Below are 23,563 nucleotides of genomic sequence, written 5' to 3'. Positions count from 1 at the left end.
TGCCACGATTCTTCTCCCTAAGAATGCAACCTCTGGTGCCATGAAAACTCATTTCAACCTGAGTCCCACACGATCTAGCCTACTTAGAACCTCTTCCAGTGTTTGATGGTGTCCCGACCTGTGATCAATATGTCGTCCTGGAAAATCACGGTGCACGGAACCGACTTTAGCACACTCTACATGTTCCTTTGAGGAATAGCCATGGCCAATCGAATCCCAAACGGGCATCTATTGTAGATGAACAAACCTTTGTGCGTGTTGATGCAGGTGAGGCCTTTCGAAGATTCCGCTAGCTCCTGCGTCATGTAGGCTGAGGTCAGGTACAACTTGGTGAACGTCTTCCCTCCTGCCAGCGTCGCAAATAGGTCATCTGCCTTGGGTAGCAGGTACTGGTCCTGCAGCAAAAAATGGTTAATTTTTACTTTATAGTCCCACAAATTCTGACCATACCATCGCCCTTAAGAACCGGAACAATCGGACTGGCCCACTCATCGAACTCAAGTGGCGCGATGATGCCCTCTTGTTGCAGCCTGTCCAGCTCGATCTCCACTTTTGCTTGCATCATTTATGGCACTGCACGTGCCTTGTGGTGGATTGGTCATGTACTGGGAACCAAGTGGACCTGCACCTTCGCCCCAGAGAAATTTCCGATGCCTGGCTCAAACAACGACGGGAACTTGCTCAATACCTGGGCACATGAGGCATCGTCGATGGACGAAAGTGCTTGGTTGTCATCCCAGTTCCAGTGGATTTTTCCCAGCCAGATTCTGCCGAACAGTGTGGGGCCATCTTCTGGTACAATCCAAAGTGGTAATTCATGCACCGCTCCATCATAGGGGACTTTTACTGCTGCACTGCAATTACAAGGATCAGCTCTTTAATGTAAGTTCTGAGCTTAGTATGAATAGGGCTCAGCTTGGGCCTTTGTGCCTTGTTGCATCACAGCCTCTCGAAGGCCTTTTTGCTCACGACAGACTGACTCGCACCCGCGTCCAATTCAATGGATACTGGACTTCCATTCAGTACAACTTTTAACATGATTGATGGACAATTCGTGGTGAAGGTGTGTACCCCGTACACTTTTGCCTCCTCGATTCGAGTCTCTGGTTCAGTTTGATCCGCAATGGATCAGTCTTCCTCTGCAACGTGGTGGTTTGCAGGGTTTGCAGCTTGTCTGCACATTTGCTGGAGGTGTCCCATTGTTCCACAGCCTCTGCATCCACAACGTTTGAAGTGGCATTGATGAGCTCGATGATCACCTCCGCAGCGCCAACAAGGTGTTAATTACCTCGCATTCACACTTGATGCCTGGGCTATCGTTCGGTATTTCAACAGTCAGTAGTTTGTGAAGGATAACCTCATGGCCAAGCCCAAGCACAAAAAAGTCTCTTAACTTTTGCTCCAGGAATCCACTGAATTTGCAATGTCCTGCAAGGCGCCTTAGTTCGATAATGTAGCTCGCCACTTCCTGGCCTTCAGACCATTGACAGGTATCGATAGATACCTTGCCATCAGAACACTTTCCTTAAGATTTAGGTGCTCCTGGACCAGGGTACACAGTTCTTCATACAATTTGGTTGTTGGTTTCACCGGAGCAAGAAGATTCTTCATGAGGCCATAGGTTGTTGCCCTGCAGATGGAGGATCACCCTTCATTTGGCAGCTTTCTCATTCCCTTCCAGCTCGTTAGCCATGAAGTATTGGTCGAGTCGCTCCATGAAGGCTTCCCAATTGTCACCTTCTGAGAATTTCTCCAGAATACCAACAGTTCTCTGCATTTTTGCGTGATGGTTCATTATCTATTACTTGTCGCCAGTTGTTATGTATCAAATAAAGCAATGTGACTGAGTACTGTAGACTTGAGTAAGTGTGACCTTAGCCTTTTTATTCTGACTCCAGAGTGCTGGCATAGCATGGGAGGCCTGCTTATAATCAGTGCTCCCAAGGAATCCTGGGATCCCTTGGGACGCCAACAGATGCAACTTCTGGTGGCAGTAGAATGCTGATTACAAGGTGCTGGCTACATAACAGTTTTGGTCTTACCGAAGGAAGGGTATACTTAACAGAGGAAGTGCAACAAAGGTTCACCAGACTTATTCCTGACATGGGTGGATTGTTCTCTGAGGAGTGATTGAGTAGACTAGGCCTATATTCTCTATAGTGTAGAAGAATGAGAGGTGATCTCATTGAAACATATAACATTTTTACAGGGCTTGACAGGGTAGATGCAAAGAGGATGTTTCCTCTGGCTGGGGAGTCTAGAACCATGGGTCACAGTCTCAGAATAGGGGTTGGCCATTCAGGACCGAGATGAGGAGAAATTTCTTCACTCAGAGGATGGTGAATCTTTGGAATTCTCTACCCCAGAGCAGTGGAGGCTCTGTCTTTTAGTGCACTCAAGACAGAGATCGAAATATTTTTGAATATTAAGGGAATCAAGGGATATGGGGACAATGCAGGAAAGTGGAGTTGAGGTAGAAGATCAGCAATGATCTTATCGAATAGCGGAGCAGGTTCAAGGGTTCGAATGGACTTCTCCTGCTCTTAATTCTTATGTCCGTAAGTATGTATTTCCTTAGGTAAGGAGACCAAAACTGTCCACAATGCTCCAGGTGTGATCTCACCAGGGCCCCATATAATTGCATTAAGCCATATCATTGCAGCAAAGGGAATATGGAATGATTAAGTGAGCGGTCAAAACAGCAGAAGCAGGAATTTAATGTGGGCAAGAGCAAGGTCATCCACTTTGGACCTAAGAAAGATAGATCAGAGTATTTTCTAAATGGTGGGAAGCTAGGAACTGTGGAGGAGGAAGGGGTTTTAAGTACATAGGTAAACAAATTACTAAATGCCGATAAACAGGGAAAAAAGGAATCAAACAGGCTGAAGGAATGTTGTCCTTTATCTCGAGGCATGTGGAATACAATGGGCAAAACGTTCTGCTTGTGGCATATGGAGCCTTGGTTAGACTCCATCTAAAGTACTGAGTTCTGCACAGCACATCTCAGGAAAGATGTAATAGACTTGGAGGGGGTGCAGGGCAGATTCATCAGACTAATACACGGGGCTCAGAGGGTTAAATTATGAGGACAGATTTCAAAAACCTGGCTTATATTACCTTGAGTATAGAAGATTTAGTGGTGAACTGACTGAGTTTTTTAATGTTAAAATAAGTTGATAGGGTAGATAGAGAGAAACTATTTCCTCTGATCCAGAAGAAGGGGGTATAACCTTAAAATTAGAGTTAGGTCGTTCAGGCACTGCATCAAAAAATACTTCTTCACACAATGGTAGTGTAAATATGGAACACTCTCCTTCAACAGTCAGTTCAGGCTGGGGACAGTTGGAGCCTTTGAGACAGAGATTGACAGATATTTGTTGGGTAAGGGTATCAAGGGACATGGTGCAAATGTGGTCAGGTAGAATGAAGATCATCATGTCAACCATGATCTCATTGGCTGGTAGAGCAGGCTTGAGGGGCTGAATGACCTCCTCTTGTTCCAATGTAACAGGCTCGAGGGGCTGAATGGTCTGTTGCTGTTCCTGTGTGACAGGCTCGAGGGGTTGAATGGGCCTTCTCCTGTTCCTGTGTAACAGGTTCGAGGGGCTGAATGGTCTGTTGCTGTTCCCGTCTGACAGACTCGAGGGGCTGAATGGGTCTCCTCCTGTTCCTGTGTGACAGCCTCGAGGGGCTGAATGGGCCTCCTCCTGTTCCTGTGTGACAGATTTGAGGGGCTGAATGGGCCTCCTCCTGTTCCGCTGTGACAGACTCAACGGGCTGAATGGGCCTCATCCTGTTCCTGTGAACATGGTCCCAAGGGGCTTAATGGGCTTTTCCTGTTGCTAAGTAACAGACTCAAGGAGACTGAATGGCCTCCTCCTTTCTATCATTCTTCCCTTGTTTCTTACATTCTTTCTCCCTTTCTTTCTTCTTTCATTCGTTCTTTCTTTCTTACTTTCTGTCTTTCTTTCATTCTTTCTATCCTCCTTTTTTCTCTGCCTTCTTTCTTTATATATATATCAGTCTTTCTTTCTATCTTTCTATCTATCTATCTTTCTGTCTTCCTTTCATTCTATCCTTCTTCTCTACATCTAACTTAATCATTATTTGCACCTTCTCCATTGCCCTTTTTAAAATCTAATTTCTCACTGTTATTCTCTTTTATATCCTTTCTGGTCAAAACATGTCCGCTCTGCAAAATAAACCCAACAGGACGAGGCGCCATGAGATTTAACGGCCACAGGTGCTCCCTGCCCCTCTGGGGTTTGTGTCGAGCCCCTCCATCTCTCGGAGTCACTATGCAGACTCCAGCCGCAGTAATACACGGCCGACTGATCCGCCCTCAGGCTAGAGGACTTCAGCTTCAACTCATTGCCACTCGGCCGTTCAGTGGTAAAACTGTCCACTGTCCCCTCTGGATTCACACTTTGTACAGTAAAACATCAACTGTGGCTCCTCCCCGGGCCCTGCCTGTACCAGGACATGTCAGGGTTACTGGGGCCCGTGTCATCGCACTTCAGTCCCACTACCTCCCCGGGAAATCTGGAGAGAGTGGCGGGAGTTTGGCGGATACTCTGTGAGCTCATGTCTGGGAAAGAGACAGGGAGAGGAGGAGGTCAGTGAGCGTGGGCATTCTGGGAATGGGAGAAATACAGAAAGATACATCTTTTATTTTAAGCTGTTCTCTCAATGAGTAAAGGAGCGAGAGCAAGAGGTGGGTGTTGTGAGAAACCAACCAGCTCTTCTCAACTCATTCACTCAAAACATGAAGAGCGTTTCTTGCTTCCTTTCCTTCTTTCCTTCTTTTCTTTGTTTCCCTTCCCTTCTTTCCTTCCTTCCTTCCCTCCTTCCCATATGCCACACTGTCCCATCAAACACTCCCAGGGCAGGTACAGCAAGGGTTAGATACAGAGTAAAGCTCCCTCCGCACTGTCCCATCCAACACTCTCAGGGGAGGTACAGCATGGGTTAGATACAGAGTAAAGCTCCCTCAACACTGTCCCATCAAACACTCCCAGGGCAGGTACAGCACAGCTCCCTCTACATGCTCTGCCCCTTCTGCCGCTAAAACCCTCCAGACTTTTGTCCCTTTCATGCGGGACCAATCCAATGCTGTCCTGTCCCAACTCCCATCTTGCTCACCCCATAAATTTAAGCTCACCCAAACTCTGCTGCCCATAACCCAACTCGCACCAAGTCTCTTTCACACATCACACTTTGTCCAGCAATCTCTCGATTATAAAATTCTCATTCTCGTGTTCAAATCCCTGCATATGGTCACCCTGCCTTATCTATGAAACCTCCTCCAACCCCATGATCCTCCCAGAACTAGGTCCCTCGCTTTTTGAGTTTTATATCAATGATTTAGACTTGAATGTCAGGGTTATGATTAAAAAGATTGCAGGTGATACAAAAATTGGCTGTGCAGTTATAAAGGAGAAGAAATCTGCAGACTGCAAGAAGATAGCAAGCGACTGGTCTGGTGGGCAGAACAGTGGCAATCCAGAGAAGTGTGTGGTAATGCATTTGGGGAAGGCTAACAAGGCAAGGGGATACACAATAAAGTGTAGTGGAACAAAGGGACTTTGGAGTGCATGTCCACAGATTCCTGAAGGTAGCAGGCCAGGTTGATAAGGTGGTTAAGAAGGCATATGGAATGCTAGCCTTTATTAGCTGAGGCATAGAATATAAGAGCAGGTGGGTTATGCTTGAACTGTATAAAACATTACTTGGGCTACAACTAGAGTACTGCATACAGTTCTGGTCACCACATTACAGGAAAGATGTGATTGCACCAGAGTGGGTACAGAGGAGATTTACGAGCATGTTACCTGGACTGGATAATTTTAGCTATAAGTAAAGATTAGAGAGACTGGGGTTGTTTTCTTTGGAACAGAGGAGGCTGACGGGAGACCTAATTGAGGAATATAACATTATGAGGGGCCTAGATAGAGTGAATAGCAATGACTTATTTCCCTTAGCAGAGGGGTCAGCAACCAGGTGGCATAGAGGTTTAGAGGGGATTTGAGGACAAATTATTTCACATAGAGGGTGGTAGGGGTCTGGAACTCACTGCCTGAAATGTTGGTAGAGACAGAAACTCTCAACACATGTAAAAAGTACTTGAATATTCACTTGAAGTGCCGTAACCTACAGGCCTACAGACCAAGAGCTGGAAAGTGGGATTAGGCTGGATAGCTCTTGGTCGGCCGGCACAGACACGATGGGCCGAATGGCCTCCTTCTGTGCTGTACAATTCTATGATTGTATGAACTCTGCATTGCTGATTCTCTAGCCCCTTCTGTATCCTCCACTTTCTTCACCCCATCATTGGAGGCCATGCCTTTAGCTGTCTAGGTCCTAATCTCTGGAATTCCATTCCTAAACCTCTCCATTTTGCTCCTCCTTTAAGACCATTCTTAGAAACTATTTCTGACGACACTTTTGGTAACCTGTACTCATGTCTCCTTGTTTGGCTCAGTATATTGTTTTGTCTGATTACGCTCATGTGAGGAGACTTGGGGCAATGTACTAAGTTAACGGCGCTATATAAACAATTGTTGTTGTTGTTGTTGTAATGAACAGTCCATCCTGGCCAATCCCCTCTCCACATGTAGTTAGATGGTTTGGTGCATTTTTAAAGATCAGGTGGGTTTAGCTGCAGCGATCCATCTATGTTATTGTTCAGACCCTCTTGGTCAGTCTCCCATCTTATCTAGGTGGTTCGATCCATTTACACTGATCAGCGTTTGTCTGTACTGAATCCATTAGTGGTACTGAACCGCTGATCATTGCAGTCCACTGGTGCAGCACAGGAAAGGAATCCAACCGTGATTCACAACATGTTTATCTGTAAACAGCTCAGGGACTGTTCTGAACTAACGGGCCCTCAACTGCTCCCTGCACAGTTCAACATGTCAGGCTGGACTCGGTCTGTGCCGGAGAGAAGTCAGGATGTGGTGGCTCCGAAAGGGGTTACAGTAATGGTAAAAACAAGAGCGAGGGATGTGAGGCATCGCTTTAATATCCCACAGTGCAGATTATCTGCCTTGCTGGGAGAGAATAAACAACTGATTGACCCCTGGAGCGATGAGAGCCCGGACCACAAATGGGAGCATGATGGGAAGGATACAGAGGTAGAGAATATTTCCCCTTTGGATGGTGCCAGCTCCAGCTCGTGGGGTTGTGCTGAATATTCAACTGTCCTGTATTTTTTGTAGGTTTTTGGGGGGCACTAAAATCAGGATTTTTACAAGTGCCCCCTATAAAAGGGGAGGGGGACACTAAAACCCGGCAATTAAAACAAATTAAACTTTAAAACATATAAAATCAAATTAAAATTTGGTTGCTGGGGTGACGAGGCACTCCAGTCCCTCCGGTGCCCACCTCTCGCGGAAGGCCGCGAGTGTACTGGTGAACACCGTGTGCTCCATCTCCTGGCCCGGATGTAGGCGTGGAAGAGAGGCAGGCAGTCAGGCTGAACAACCCCCTCGACCGCCTGCTGCCTGGACCAGCTGATGACATCCTTGGCCGTGCCCAGGAGCAGTCCTACGAGGAGGCCCTCGGATCTACCAGCTCCCTTGACTGTCCTGTTAAAAAAAAGCATTCCCTTCAGCTGCCAGGGCAAAAGAATGAGTTGACACTGAAACCCCGCCTGGGAGTAAGAAAACCATCAGCTCCAGTTTTATTGGTCAATTACATGTCGTGATGAAACGTGCCCAATTCATTCACGAGAACCTAGTCCAATGTTCAGTGAATCCATAAAACTCAGAACAAACCATTGTGTGCTTTCCGGCAATCCAAACAATACAATAAAATGGGCATTGAGTCGGCGGCAGTCGGGTTGGGAGGATGTGGTGAGCAGACTAGAGAAAGGCTCTCAACCAGCAATCGTACATTATACAGCGGGCCAGGGGAGGGCGCCAAAGAGCCGCGCCGGCCCGAGGCAGGTACAAAGACCCACCGGTGGGGAAAGACCAATCTTACAATATACAGCGGGCCAGGAGAGGACGCCATTGAGCCGCGCCGGCCCGAGGCAGGTACAGACTCACCGGTGGGGAAAGAGCCCGAGGGCGGTTGAGTCCTTACCAGCAGATGGCGCCAGAGAGCCTCGCCTGCCACAAGTGCAGTGACCCAGCGGCAGGGAAAGGCCCCGAGGGCGGATCTACCCTTATAGGGCCTGGGCGGTGCGGAGAAAGAACAATGAATGAAGGGAACATTGGGCAAGTCCCGTTGCTCCATTCGGAGCCTGCTCAACCTGATTTACTCTGTGCGCTCTGTCTAGGCGCTACTTTACTCCTGAATACGGAAAGACAAACATCTGTCCCGGGGTTGGATTTCATCCCTTGGCTCACAGCCACCCAGAGTGATCCCGCCGTGATCCCAGCAGAGTTTTCTCCGGGTTTCCAGAATCCAACATGTGGCGGAAGCACATGGTCCAGTTACCGCCCGATATTGGGATCCTGCCTTGGGTGGGGGCGGGGCGGGGAATCTGGTGGTGAGATCACTGCAGCAATGACATGGCAATGCAGCATTTCGGTTGTGAAACTTTCTGACCACAGCAGTGTCTGAGGAAGCCAGTTCCTCTCACACTGAAGCCTCACATTCACACACTCTTCGGCTTGTTCTTACTGTGTGAAATACAACACAGGACCAACTGGCCTCATGGTTCTGAGGACAAAAATCAATGGAGAGCACAGCCCAGGACCAGTGGGAGGAGGTTGTCCTTTGCAGTGAGTGTCACCCCCAGCTCCACCCTGGAGTCCGCTCCAAGTGTTGGTCACTCTCTGGGTGGAGAATAATTCCTGAGATTGGTCCTGAGTTTATCTTCGCTCAGTGTTACCCCATGTCCCAGAGTCCTTCTCTCACAATTTAACTTAAAGTGATGTTTCGAAGTCCCACTTTTCCACCCGCATAACCACCTTGTTCCGAGCTCCTTCCAGCTTCTCCTTTTCAGTCAGTGAAGCCCATGTTTCCCCAGTCTATCTCAAACCTTAGGCCTATGACACCAGCATCAGCCTCTGTCTCTTGTCCACACTGCCTCCAGTGGCTGGAGGTCTCCACAGTGTCTTGTGGATAATGAGCCATCCAGAAATGGTCAGGACTGAGCAGACATCCCGCTAAACCTCTGGATGGAAATCTCCTCGCAAACAGCAACCTGCCGAGTGGTGAGAGAACTCCAGCAGCGGGAGATAGAGGAATATAAACAGTGACAGTGAATAACAATTGGGGTCCAAGTGTGAGGAGCCAGTATCTCAGAGACTGGGTGAGACTGTGGACACATAGTGTCCCAGTGTGAGGAGCCAGTGTCTCAGAGACTGAGAGCAGGAGCTGTTCCTGGAACCAGTCTGAAGTCCTGCTGTGAAATTAAATCTGGACCAGGTCTGGCTCGGATCATCTTCCTGATCCATTAGGGCAGAACTGCCAGCAACAAAGATACAAAATCTTTAACAAGGAACATTTTAATCATAATTCCAATTTAACCTTCTACAATAATACATGATTGAGAGTCAGAAACAATAAACTGTTCCGTGTTTTAGAATCGAACAGAACCCATTGTCTCCCCGGTTACATCAGTTATCGCCACGGTCCACATGAAGGAAGTCTCGGTGTCTGCCCCATGTCTCCCTGCACTGTATAGAGGGGACATGTTGTGCTGGGATTGGTAAGCTCCATCCCTCTAGTTTTATTATCTCATAAAATCAGCGGCAGTTCTTTATATTATCGGCCCACCCCACAGAAAATACTCCCGACCCTGCAAAACATCTGCCTGAGAGAGACCACAATGGGGCTAGTGTGGGGAATGAAACCATGTTGTACTGGGAGGCTCTCTGAGTCTGTGTCTGAGGGCATTGTGCTGCCTTTGGCTGATATTACAATGCCATCCCAGCAAAGTGTTAGCGTTTGAAAATTACTCCCCGGGAGATGCTGGGTAGATTCAGATTATTGCAGATTGACTCGAACCAGTAAACTCAGAAAGTCCAACAATGGGTGAAAGCCCTTTGCTCCGGGCTGTAAAAGCGAACATTTTCCTGCTGGAATCACTGGCGGGGAGCTGCTCAGCTTTGTTCAGAGTGGCCAGAGATCAGTGAATTCGGTGAAGAGGGTCTGTGACCAAGCGATCCTGGCGCTGAATTTCCACCAATCAACACTGCATCTCAAAGTCTCATTCACCTGTGGACAGACTACAAGAGCTGTTCCCATGTGTTCTGAATCTCCGGGACTATCCGTTTGTGCATAATGGTTTATCGGGGATATTTCCTCTCTTTAAAGAGCCGTGATAGAATCCTTCACCTTGCACTCCTTAAATGGTCTGTGGGGATCCACTGCAGCGCCTCACGGGAGCCGTCAGAGCCATCAAGGCCTCACTCACAGTTTTACTCCTGTGCTCTCAGCCCCACAGGTTTAACTCTATGAACGGTAAGTTCTGGAATCTAACCCTTTTTAATCGGTAGTATTTCTCTATTTGGAGTTAGAAACATAGAAACATAGAAAATAGGTGCAGGAGTAGGCCATTCGGCCCTTAGCCTGCACCGCCATTCAATGAGTTCATGGCTGAACATTCAACTTCAGTACCCCATTCCTGCTTTCTCGCCATACCCCTTGATCCCCCTAGTAGTAAGGACCTCATCTAACTCCTTTTTGAATATTTTTAGTGAATTGGCCTCAACAACTTTCTGTGGTAGAGAATTCCACAGGTTCACCACTCTCTGGGTGAAGAAGTTCCTCCGCATCTCGGTCCTAAATGGCTTACCCCTTATCCTTAGACTGTGACCTCTGGTTCTGGACTTCCCCAACATTGGGAACATTCTTCCTGCATCTAACCTGTCTAACCCCGTCAGAATTTTAAATGTTTCTATGAGGTCCCCTCTCATTCTTCTGAACTCCAGTGAATACAAGCCCAGTTGATCCAGTCTTTCTTGATAGGTCAGTCCTGCCATCCCGGGAATCAGTCTGGTGAACCTTCGCTGCACTCCCTCAATAGCAAGAATGTCCTTCCTCAGGTTAGGAGACCAAAACTGTACACAATACTCCAGGTGTGGCCTCACCAATGCCCTGTACAACTGTAGCAACACCTCCCTGCCCCTGTACTCAAATCCCCTTGCTATGAAGGCCAACATGCCATTTGCTTTCTTAACCGCCTGCTGCACCTGCATGCCAACCTTCAATGACTGATGTACCACGACACCCAGGTCTCGTTGCACCTCCCCTTTTCCTAATCTGTCACCATTCAGATAATAGTCTGTCTCTCTGTTTTTAACCACCAAAGTGGATAACCTCACATTTATCCACATTATACTTCATCTGCCATGCATTTGCCCACTCACCTAACCTATCCAAGTCGCTCTGCAGCCTCACAGCATCCTCCTCGCAGCTCACACTGCCACCCAACTTAGTGTCATCTGCAAATTTGGAGATACTACATTTAATCCCCTCATCTAAATCATTAATGTACAGTGTAAACAGCTGGGGCCCCAGCACAGAACCTTGCGGTACCCCACGAGTCACTGCCTGCCATTCTGAAAAGTACCCATTTACTCCTACTCTTTGCTTCCTGTCTGACAAAGAGTTCTCAATCCATGTCAGCACACTACCCCCAATCCCATGTGCTCTAACTTTGCACATCAATCTCTTGTGTGGGACCTTGTCGAACGCTTTCTGAAAGTCCAAATATACCACATCAACTGGTTCTCCCTTGTCCACTCTACTGGAAACATCCTCAAAAAATTCCAGAAGATTTGTCAAGCATGATTTCCCTTTCACAAATCCATGCTGACTTGGACCCATCATGTCACCTCTTTCCAAATGCACTGCTATGACATCCTTAATAATTGATTCCATCATTTTACCCACTACCGATGTCAGGCTGACCGGTCTATAATTCCCTGTTTTCTCTCTCCCTCCTTTTTTAAAAAGTGGGGTGACATTGGCTATCCTCCACTCTATAGGAACTAATCCAGAGTCAATGGAATGTTGGAAAATGACTGTCAATGCATCCACTATTTCCAAGGCCACCTCCTTAAGTACTCTGGGATGCAGTCCATCAGGCCCTGGGGATTTATCGGCCTTCAATCCCATCAATTTCCCCAACACAATTTCCCGGCTAATAAGGATTTCCCTCAGTTCCTCCTCCTTACTAGACCCCCCGACCCCTTTTATAACCGGAAGGTTGTTTGTGTCCTCCTTTGTGAATACCGAACCAAAGTACTTGTTCAATTGGTCCGCCATTTCTTTGTTCCCCGTTATGACTTCCCCTGATTCTGACTGCAGGGGACCTACGTTTGTCTTTACTAACCTTTTTCTCTTTACATATCGATAGAAACTTTTGCAATCCGTCTTAATGTTCCCTGCAAGCTTCTTCTCATACTCCATTTTCCCTGCCCTAATCAAACCCTTTGTCCTCCTCTGCTGAGTTCTAAATTTCTCCCAGACCCCAGGTTCGCTGCTATTTCTGGCCAATTTGTATGCCACTTCCTTGGCTTTAATACTATCCCTGATTTCCCTTGATAGCCACGGTTGAGCCACCTTCCCTTTTTTATTTTTATGCCAGACAGGAATGTACAATTGTTGTAGTTCATCCATGCGGTCTCTAAATGTCTGCCATTGCCCATCCACAGTCAACCCCTTAAGTATCATTCGCCAATCCATCCCAGCCAATTCACGCCTCATACCTTCAAAGTTAGCCTTCTTTAAGTTCTGGACCATGGTCTCTGAATTAACTGTTTCATTCTCCATCCTAATGCAGAATTCCACCATATTATGGTCACTCTTCCCCAAGGGGCCTCGCACAACGAGATTGCTAATTAATCCTCTCTCATTACATAACACCCAGTCTAAGATGGCCTCCCCCCTAGTTGGTTCCTCGACATATTGGTCTAAAAAACCATCCCTTATGCACTCCAGGAAATCCTCCTCCACCGTATTGCTTCCAGTTTGGTTAGCCCAATCTATGTGCATATTAAAGTCACCCATTATAACTGCTGCACCTTTATTGCATGCACCCCTAATTTCTTGTTTGATGCCCTCCCGAACATCACTACTACTGTTTGGAGGTCTGTACACAACTCCCACTAACGTTTTTTGCCCTTTGATGTTCTGTAGCTCTACCTATATAGATTCCACATCATCCAAGCTAATGTCCTTCCTAACTATTGCCTTAATCTCCTCCTTAACCAGCAATGCTACCCCACCTCCTTTTCCTTTTATTTTATCCTTCCTGAATGTTGAATACCCCTGGATGTTGAGTTCCCAGCCCTGCTCATCCTGGAGCCACGTCTCCGTAATCCCAATCACATCATATTTGTTAACATCTATTTGCACAGTTAATTCATCCACCTTATTGCGGATACTCCTTGCATTAAGACACAAAGCCTTTAGGCTTGTTTTTTTAACACCCTCTGTCCTTTTAGAATTTTGCTGTACAATGGTCCTTTTTATTCTTTGCCTTGGGTTTCTCTGCCCTCCACTTTTCCTCATCTCCTTTCTGTCTTTTGCTTTTGCCTCCTTTTTGTTTCCCTCTATCTCCCTGCATTGGTTCCCATCCCCCTGCCATATTAGTTTAACTCCTCCCCAACAGCACTAGCAAACACTCCCCCGAGGACATTGGTTCCGATTCTGCCCAGGTGCAGACCGTCCGGATTGTACTGGTCCCACCTCCCCCAGAACCGGTTCCAATGCCCCAGGAATTTGAATCCCTCCCTGCTGCACCATTGATCAAGCCACGTATTCATCTGAGCTATCCTGCGATTCCTACTCTGACTATCACGTGGCACTGGTAGCAATCCCGAGATTACTACTTTTGAGGTCCTACTTTTTAATTTAGCTCCTAGCTCCTTAAATTCATTTCGTAGGACCTCATCCCTTTTTTTACCTATGTCGTTGGTACCAACGTGCACCACGACAACTGGCTGTTCTCCCTCCCTTTTTAGAATGTCCTGCACCCGCTCCGAGACATCCTTGACCCTTGCACCAGGGAGGCAACATACCATCCTGGAGTCTCGGTTGCAGCCGCAGAAACGCCTAGCTATTCCCCTTACAATTGAATCCCCTATCACTATCACTCCCCCACTCTTTTTCCTGCCCTCCTGTGCAACAGAGCCAGCCACGGTGCCATGAACTTGGCTGCTGCTGCCCTCTCCTGATGAGTCATCCCCCTCAACAGTACTCAAAGCAGTGTATCTGTTTTGCAGTGGGATGACCACAGGGGACCCCTGCACTACCTTCCTTGCACCACTCTTCCTGCTGGTCTTCCATTCCCTCGCTGGCTGTGGACCCTTCTCCTGCGGTAAGACCAACTCGCTCCACGTGCTACTCACGTCATTCTCAGCATCGTGGATGCTCCAGAGTGAATCCACCCTCAGCTCCAACTCCGCAACGTGGACCGTCAAGAGCCGGAGGTGGATACACTTCCCGCACATGTAGTCGTCAGGGACACTGGTGTTGTCCCCGAGTTCCCACATGGTACAGGAGGAGCATATCACGTGACCGAGCTGTCCTGCCATGACTTAACCCTTAGATACACTTAAATTGGCGACAACAATGTTAAAAGTTACTGACTAATAAAGAAAAAGAAAAACTACTCACCAATCAGCAGCCAATCACTTACCACGTTGGCTGTGACGTCACCTTTTGATTTCTTTCTACTTCTTTTTTGCCTTCTCTCTCAGCTGGAGCTGCACCGGTACCTGGACTGCTGAGCCTTTTATAGGCCGCTGTCTCTCTCGACTCTCCCCGGACTGCTGAGCCTTTTATAGGCTGCTGCCTCTCTCGACTCTCCCCGGACTGCTGAGCCTTTTATAGGCTGCTGCCTCTCTCAACTCTCCCCAGACTGCTGAGCCTTTTATAGGCCGCTGTCTCTCTCGACTCCTGCCTCTCTCCCCGGACTGCCCGACTGCTGAGCCTTTATAGGCCGCTGCCTCTCTCGACGCTCCCCGGACTGCTGAGCCTTTTATAGGCCGCTACCTCTCTCGACTCCCGCCTCTCTTGACGCTCCCCGGACTGCTGAGCCTTTTATAGGCCGCTGCCTCTCTCAACGCTCCCCGGACTGCTGAGCCTTTTATAGGCCGCTGCCTCTCTCGACGCTCCCCGGACTGCTGAGCCTTTTATAGGCCGCTGCCTCTCTCGACGCTCCCCGGACTGCTGAGCCTTTTATAGGCCGCTGCCTCTCTCGACACTCCCCGGACTGCTGAGCCTTTTATAGGCCGCTGCCTCTCTCGACGCTCCCCGGACTGCTGAGCTTTTTATAGGCCGCTGCCTCTCTCGACGCTCCCCGGACTGCTGAGCCTTTTATAGGCCGCTGCCTCTCTCGACTCCCGCCTCTCTCGAGTTCCAGCTCCTACTCACTCCCCTAGTTTACCAGGTGTTCACCGATCAGGTATCCCTTCATTTCTTTGCGATGGTTATTTTCCTCATCCTGTGATCCCGGGTCTGCAGCAGAGGTCACAGCCCATGGTTATAATGGAATGGACACCAGATTGGAAAGTCTGTCATTCTATATTCGCCCTTCTGTCTGTTTCCTCTTCCCCACACAGCTGAAAGAGTCAGGCGTATTTGCATTTCCAGGAACACAGCCATTAGTCAGTCTTACCCTCCTGCCCATAACACAATTATTCTCAGTCCATTTATCGAGTTCCCCCCAAACACTCCGGGACTCTGGCATTACAATGTGGTACAATCCAAACAACAATGCCTTGTTATTATCTCATGTGTGTCCTTAATGTGAACCATTACAACCCAGAATAGATGGCAGTTACACTTAATCTGGGTGGCTGGGGTTGTTTTTAATATTTGTTAACAGACCGGTTTTTGTCTATTTGATAACATTCCACCAGTGCACCATGGCTGCAGTGTGTACCATCTACAAGATGCAGCAACTCGCCATGGCTTCCATCACCTTGACCTGGGCTGGGCAATTATATGGGCTGGAGGGCCACTTAACAAGTTTTGTTGAGCTGTTGAGGGCCACCCACCAATGTTGGCCCTAAAGTGCGTGGCCGCACGGTCACGCAAGAATCACGGGGTCCTGCACAGGCCCGTCCCCAGCTCCTGTCACTGGAAGAGACACTGCGCATGTGCGGCTGCCTAGTGGCCGAGCAGCAAATTTAAAGGGACCGTGTGCGGAAATAAAATTAGAAGGAACATTTGATAAACATGAACATTGCATAAACATAAATTCAGATAGTAGTCAGATGTTATCTTACATACACAACATGTAGTCGATACCGCCTAGAAATGAATCAAAGATAAAAGTTGAAAATGTTGTGGTATCTTCTGGGCTCTGTAAATCATCATCATCATCATAGGCAGTCCCTCATAATCGAGGAAAACTTGTTTCCATTCTAAAAGTGAATTCTTAGGTGATTGAACAGTCCAATATGGAAATTACAGGCTCTATCACAGGTGAGACACACAGTCATTGAAGGAAAGGGTGGGTGGGACTGGTTTGCCGCATGCTCCTTCCGCTGCGTGCGATTGGTTTCTGCATGCTCTCGGCGATGAGGCTCGAGGTGCTCAGCGCCCGCCCAGATGCACTTCCTCCAGGGACTCCCAGGTGTCGGTGGGGATGTTGCATTTTATCAAGGAGGTTTTGAGGGTGTCCTTGAAATGTTTCCTCTGCCAACCTTGGGCTCCCTTGCCATGTAAGAGTTCCAAGTAGAGCGCTTGCTTTTGCGGTCTTGTGTCAAGCATGCGGACAATATGGCCCACCCAATGGAGCTGATCGAGTGCGGTCAGTGCTTTGATGCTGGCGATGACAGCTGCAAGAGAAATGCAGGAAACAGCATCAGCCCTTGTACATGGCCTTCTTTGACCTTACAAATGCCTTTGACACTGTCAACCGCAAGGGACTATGGAGCGTCCTCCTCTGCTTCGGCTGCCCCCAAAAATTTGTCCATCCTCCTCCTGCTCCACGATGACATGATCCTGACTAACGGATCCATCACAAACCCAATCCACGTCTGGACCGGGGTCAAGCAGGGCCGCGTCATCACGCCAACCCTCTTCTCGATCTTCCTCACTGCAATGCTCCACCTCACACTCAACACGCTCCCCGCTGAAGTGGAACTAAACTACAGAACCAGTGGGAACCTGTTCAACCTTCGTCGTCTCCAGGCCAGATCCAAGACCGTCACAACCTCTGTGACTCAGTGCTGTGAAACAGAACTGCATCTCTTTCGAGCCTGTGACAGCATCAATTTCTCACCTCAGTCATCCTTATGTCCCTCTGCAAAGATTACTAATGCCGTCCCAATTGGTGACAGATGAGAATTATCCTGCCGTCATACTCTGGGTACCGGGAGAGGAAAGATGCAGCGCCAGTCACTTTCTTCAGTAAAAGATCTGTGGAGATGAGCAGCCATGACCCCACTCTAAATTGAATACGGCATATTCTAGTACGCAGTGCATTCTGGGTATGCAAGTCCGCCATTGGAGCCCAGACTCAGGGAACGGATCCTTTTAATCGGCCGGGGAGAATTGATTTCTTTTAATCGGCCGGGGAGAATCGATTTTGCTAATTATTTTGAATAAAGTATTACTATGGGTTTTCCTTGGCTGCAGTTCGAGTCTGTCTCTGATCCATTAGAAGTGAAAGTGGATAGATGAATGTACAGCTCGAGCTCCGGCTCGCGTTCTATTTCTGTCCCATCCAGCGGGCCGGATAGAATGACTTGGCGGACTGGATATGGCGCACGGGCCAGATTTGGCCCACCACTGCTCTACACTGTCTCATCAAACACAGCCAGGTTACGGACAGCTTGGCTTACATACAATGTAAAGCATATTTAAACTACGCATCAAACACTCACAGGTCACGTACAGTATGTGTTAGATACGGTATTTAAAGTGGCCATAAAACACTCCCACGTCAAGTCCAGCACCAGATAGATACTGAGTAAAGCTCCCTCTAATCTGTCCCATGAAACCCGCCCAGGTCAGGTAAAGGTCCCTCTACAAAATCCTATCAAACACTCCCAGGGCAGGTACAGCACGGGCTCGATACAGCGTAAAGCTGTAAATGAAGAAGACTGGTGAGGGAGCGTCTGTAAATGGAGAATTGTTGACTGGTCAGGGAGTGTCAGGAAATGGTGACATAAGATGTGAAATTAGTTATTTTCTATCATTTATCATTTTTTTGATCTGATTTAGTAAAAATCCTCCACAAATATTGTATATGACAGGGTCGAGAGAGAGAGGAACCAGTGAGTGAACCCAGTCACTATTTCTCCTTGATTTACAGATTCCCTGTCCAGTCACGATTTTCCTTCATTTAGACACTCCCTGACCAGTCCCCATTCTTCCTTTATTTGCAGATGCTCCCTGACCAGTCCCCATTTCTTCATTTACAGACGCTCCCTGACCAGTCACCATTCCTGCTTCATTTATAGATACTCCCTGACCAGTCACCATTTCTCATTTATAGACGCTCCCTGACTGGTTTCCATTTTTCCTTCATTTAGAGATGCTCCCTCACCAGTCACCATTTCCAGACACTCCCTGACCAGTCAACAATTCTCCATTTACAGACACTCCCTCACCGGTCTCCTTCATTTACAGACGCTCATTTCCTCCCTCCCCTGGAGTTTGCCGCGGGGCCACTTTGTGGACCTTTCTGTTGTGGCTTTAAACAGATGAAACCCTGTGGTGTGGAGAAAACATTGCAACATTTGGTAGTGAAATGGATTCATTCAGGAGAGACAGCAGGGATTATTTCAGAAAATAACACAGTGTAGTGAGAAAGGAAATGCAGTGGATGTTGTGCAGATGGATTGGTAAAACGTGTTTGATAAGGTGCTGGACAGAAGGCTTGTTTATCAATTAAAGGCTCACGATATTAAAGGGAGTGGGGCAGTGTGGACAGGAAGTTGGGTAAAAGGCAGAAAGCAGAGAGTAGTGGTTAATGGATGTTTTTCAGACTGGGGGAATGTAAACAGTGGTGTCCCTCAGGGTCAGTGTTGGGACCATTGTTCTTAATATAGAGACAGGATCTGGACTTGTGGCACACGATCAAACTTTCCAGATGACACCAAATCTGGGACCATGACCGACTGTGAGGACTGCCAGTAACTTCTGTGTGAATATACAAGTTAGTAAATGGGTCTGGTAGATGTTGGATGAAATTTAATGCAGAGAAATATGAGGTGATATATTTTGGGAGAAGACAGTGGTTGGAAAAGTAGATTTAATGGTAAAAATGTAAAAGGAGTAGAGTGGAACAGTAAAGAGATGTCAGATTCTAGCTAATGCCATGTGATATTAATTAGCGGGTTTGAGAATCCAGTGTCAGCAACTTTAATACGAAATATAAGATGAGCAGATTTTCTGCCCAGTACCGTATCTTGTATTGATTCATCAATCAGAGTAAACATGCAAGTCCCGTGTGTTCACAGTAACTGACACGAGGTCAGCCCGCTGGATGGAACCTCAGGCACCCTGAGCTTGATCTCCGGTGTCTCCAGTCCAGACTGTCCCCTTACATCAGTCTCCCCTCACTTTTATAGCCTGCAGTGATCCATCCCTGGCTTCTCTGCTGGGTTTTGGCAAGAAGCAAGGAAAAGACAGCTGGAACTTGAACACATTCCCTGGATCCCAGCAGATACTTTTCTTCAGTAATGTTCTTAATATCCCTAAAATACTCTGCCTACTGTTAATTATATTATTTCTTATAGTTTCACAATTATAGGTATAAACTTCGCACATTATAATCTAATCTATTACCCACTCTGGTTTAAGCTTACATTATGGTCAATAACAGACAAACCCTGTTCTTTCCCCTGATCTGATTAGAATTTCCAACTAGCCGATTCTGTGGATCGAATGTCTTACCAGTGTTGCCATGGGTCTGCTAATTCCCACGGGCAGATCAGACAAAGTGCTTTTAGTGGGAGGTCCAGCAGTGAAAATGAAACCAAACCAAAGGGAATAAATAAAGATTTAAACCAAAGGAACAGGAAATGGAAAAATGGGAAAAAAACACAACTGGCCGAAAAGTGGGATTAATTTTCCCAAAAGGTCGATCCAGACAGTTAGAAACTGCTCCTGGTGAGTGTGTGCCTGCAGGACTCGGCTTCACTCCAGTGTTTAAAGGCACAGAGCTCTGACCTCACACCCAGGGGGCAATGTGTGGGAATTCCAGGGGCAGTGAGGACACGCCCGGAAATACCCCAGAGCAGTGAAAGCCCACTGGGCCCCAGCACATGCTCAGGGGAAACCCCAGGAAAGGGGAAAACCAGCGTGCCCACTCTGAACCCGGTTTGTTGCTCCCTCTCTGCCCAGCACTGCCTGCACCCACGGAAGTGGAACTTCAGCCTCAGTATTACAAGTTTCATCGGTTACAGGCTGGAGAGAGGAATAGTTCACACTGACACCAAGCTTTGTGATCGGTTCAGTCTGCATATGACTGACGGGCCCTTTTAAGTGGTCAGGTTTTCAAATTCCCAGTAACTCTAATCCCAGATATAAGAGAGGGGAGATCTGTGTTTAAATCAAAGAGTCTCCTCAGAGATTCTTTGAGAGAAGGAACAGGTCAGCTTTAAACACCGGAAAGAGAAACTTTTTTTAGAAATTTCCAATTAGCAGTTTTTGACCAATAGCGACTCCCAAGGGATGGGGAATTCTAGAATAAGGAGAAACTGGTCATGATTTGAAAGGTATTGAAGGATTCGAGGAGCTCTTACATTTGGGATATTTATTTTGTCTACTCGAGATAACAGACTCCTTGCTGTGAATATAAAGTTGCATTATTGGGCCATGATGTATTTACTTGTTTATATTTGGTTAAATATATTTTCTGAGTGGATTTAAATTCAAGACAATGTTTGCAGGTGTGATGCTCTATTCACACATCGAAGGTGAGAGAGATGCTGTGGGGCACACACAAAGTCCAGTATCTGAAAGTGATTAACAGACTGGGTTTTGTGTTTCGTGATCCCGGGCATGTTACCGATACCATTGCTGCATCCCAAGGCTCGGAGAGGCAGGCTGGGAGGTATGGAGAGCTGGGACTTGTCCATGAAGTAATTGAAGGTATGAAAACTGAAATAAAGTAGAATTAGAAAGGAGAAAAGACATCAATTAGTCTCCTCTTATCTTGGAGACATTAAATATCGACACACTGTGTTATTTGAAATATCAAAATATTAAACTCCAGCTCAGTTAAAAGATTATCAACACCAGCAGAAACAAACTTCAACAGTCAGAATGAACACGATTCAATCCAGGATGTGATTAACAGCAGCAACAACAGCAGAATCCAAACCTTGCAGTCACTTGTGAGCTCACTGGTGTCTCAGTAGGTGGGGTGACTGAGTGAATCCCTTCCCACATTCAGAGCAGGTGAATGGCCTCTCCCCAGTATGAACTCGCTGGTGTTTCAGCAGGGTGGATGACTGAGTAAAACCCTTCCCACATTCAGAGCAAGTGAACGGCCTCTCCCCATTATGAAGTCGTTGGTGTATCAGCAGGTCCGAAGACTTTGTGAAACCCTTCGCACATTCAGAGCAGGTGAATGGCCTCTCCCCAGTGTGAAATCGCTGGTGTATCAGCAGGTGAGATGACCGAGTGAATCCCTTCCCACAGTCAGAGCAACTGGACAGTCTCTCCCCAGTGTGCACTCGCTGGTGTGTCAGCAGTTCAGATGACTGAGCGAATCCCTTGCCACACATGGAGCAGGTGAACAGCCTCTCCCCAGTGTGAATTCGCTGGTGAGTTACAAGGTGGTATGACCGAGTGAATCCCTTCTCACACACTGCGCAGGTAAATGGTCTCTCCCCAGTGTGAACTCGCTGGTATGTCAGCAGGTCAGATGACCGAATGAAACCCTGCCCACATATGAAGCAGGTGAATGGCCTCTCCCCAGTGTGAACTCGCTGGTGTGTCAGAGGTCAGATGACCGAATGAAATCCTGCCCACATATGAAGCAGGTGAATGGCCTCTCCCCAGTGTGACTGCGCTTGTGCCTCTCCAGGTTAGATGATAGATTGAAGCAGTGTCCACACACAGAGCACATTTACCGTTTCTCCCCGCTATGAACGGTGCTTTTAGCTTTCATGTTCAAAGGCTGATCATATTTCGGTCCCGATGTATCGAGTAACTCCGTGAGATCTTGACGTGACATTTGGTTTGAGATTCCCGTCTGCAAATCCTCCCCTTTTGACACCCTGTAAAATGAATTTCAAACAGTAAACGGAAGGTTGAGAGAGAACCTACCAAAACATAAAGACAGGTTGTGAAATTGAGCTTAATGAATCTGGTCATTTGTCGGGCTGGCACTGGAGAAATGTCACCAAAGAAGCTGTCAGATTGTCGTTAAAAATCCAACTGGTCACTAGTGTCCTTCAGGGAAGGGAACCTACCTTTCTTGACAGTCCCACATGGGAAATTATTGGTCCTACTGGGCTCAGAAGTACTGGGGGTTAAACCCAGCAACTTCTCCATCTCCACTCCAGCTCAAACTGATGCAACAAACAGACCCACACAGGAGGCCCAGGATCGACCTCCGCATCCAGCGCTCACCCCAACACAGAGCAGCCTGCTGTATAAATGCAAGTTGTTGTTTTCCTTGTGTGGGGGAGATGCTGCCCCCGGGGCTTCCTGGTGCCGGAGCCCTGGCCGCATGGCTGCCAGGCACTGCGGCTCTGGCTCGGGGTCTGAGACCTGCACTCGGTGTTGCTGAGGCCGCGATCGCTCTGCTCAGTCTCCGGGAGCCGCTCCACGCAGGAAGGCGCTCTCCGGGATCAGCCCTTCCCGTGCGCTATCCCCCTGCTGATGGAGATAGGGCATATTCCCCCATGCAGGGCACTCTGGGTAAGACTATCCGCCATTGTCGGGGAGTGGTACAACAGAGAAGGAGGCCATTCGGCCCATCATGTCTGTGCCGGCCTTTTGGTAGAACTATTCAACGAGTCTCACTCCTCTGCTCTTTACCCGTAGCACAGTATATTTTTCCCTTCAAGTATTGATCCAATTCCCTTTTGAAAGTTACTATTGAATCTGCTTTCAGGCAGAGCATTCCAGATCACAACTAGTCGCTGTGTAACAAATGATTCCACATCTCACCTCCGGTTCTTTTGCCAATAACTGAAGTTCCTCATCCACTCCTTGCTTTGGAGGCAGTTTAGTGAAGGTTCACTAGGTTAATTCCGGAGATGAGGTGGTTGACTTATGAGGAAAGGTTGAGTAGGTTGGACCTCTACTCATTGGAATTCAGAAGAATGAGAGGTGATCTTATCGAAATGTATAAGATTATGAGGGGGCTTGCCAAGGTGGATGCAGAGAAGATATTTCCACTGGTGGGGGCGACTAGAACTAGAGAGCATGATCTTAGAATAAGGGGCTGCCCATTTAAAACTGAGATGAGGAGACATTTATTCTCTCAGAGAGTTGTAAATCTGTGGAATTTGCTGCCTCAGAGAGCTGTGGATGCTGGGACATTGAATAAATTTAAGACAGAAATAGACAGCTTCTTAAATGATAAGGGAATAAGGGGTTATGGAGAGCGGGCTGGAAAGTGGCGCTGAGTCCATGATCAGATCAGCCATGATCTTATTGAATGGCGGAGCAAGCTCAA

The 23,563-nt window shown here is 47.6% G+C and overlaps 1 pseudogene; it reads right to left on the bottom strand.

The window, feature by feature from the left end:
- Positions 1-21,878, bottom strand: part of LOC139274113 (zinc finger protein 721-like) — a 367,939-nt pseudogene extending 346,061 nt beyond the window's left edge.
- Positions 21,879-23,563: the final 1,685 nt, after the last annotated feature.

This window comes from Pristiophorus japonicus, chromosome 9 (genome assembly GCF_044704955.1).
Source record: "Pristiophorus japonicus isolate sPriJap1 chromosome 9, sPriJap1.hap1, whole genome shotgun sequence".
NCBI lineage: Eukaryota > Metazoa > Chordata > Chondrichthyes > Pristiophoridae > Pristiophorus > Pristiophorus japonicus.
Note: the sequence above shows the minus strand (reverse complement) of the source record. Positions and strands in the feature narration are given on the sequence as shown.